This window comes from Pteropus medius, unplaced genomic scaffold (assembly GCF_902729225.1).
Source record: "Pteropus medius unplaced genomic scaffold, Ma_sr-lr_union100, whole genome shotgun sequence".
Classification (NCBI taxonomy): domain Eukaryota; kingdom Metazoa; phylum Chordata; class Mammalia; order Chiroptera; family Pteropodidae; genus Pteropus; species Pteropus medius.
The window spans coordinates 17,313,091-17,313,762 of record NW_024342471.1 but is presented as its reverse complement, the minus strand read 5'-3'; positions in this window follow the sequence as shown (position 1 = coordinate 17,313,762).

Below are 672 nucleotides of genomic sequence, written 5' to 3'. Positions count from 1 at the left end.
AAAAAAAGGTTATCTTCTATAGGGCATGTATGTGCACCTTCCCTGTATTTATCCTGGAGTGCGGGGTGGACACAGCTCATTCTAGGGGAAGAAGGCGAGGCTGATGGGGTGAGCATGGCCACTCCACTGTCGCCTTTCAGCTCCAACAAGCCAGGCCCTTTCTCGTCTGTGGGCCCTTGCACCTGCTGTTCCCTGGGCCTTGCACACCCTTCTGTGGTTGTCTTTCAGATGCCCCTCCATAGTCACTCCCTGACTCCTACTCCCACCCCTCATTAGCCTCCGTCTCACTGCTGTGTCCCCAGGGCTTGGCTGGGCTTCTGCTGCTGCTGCTGATGTTGATGGAGGCCACACAACTCCTAGGTGGTGGGCAGCGTTCAAACACAGGCAGCCTCAGCATTCCTTCCCTGAGGTAAACCTGGCACCACCACCACTGCCCCCGCCCCCAATTCCCTCCCTTCCTTTCCCAGGTGCAACTTCCCGTAGAAAAAAGGACAGCTCAGGAAGAAGCGGCTTACTTGGTGGTAGAGAAATGGTCTCTTTAATAAAGATGTTGAATTTTAACTTTTACTATATACAGACACACGTCTCAAATGTGAAAAGATTCAGAAGGCCCCTATATTTGGTCCCTCCCCAGCCCCCCAGTTCCCTTCCCGTGCATCCTTCGGTTTGCAT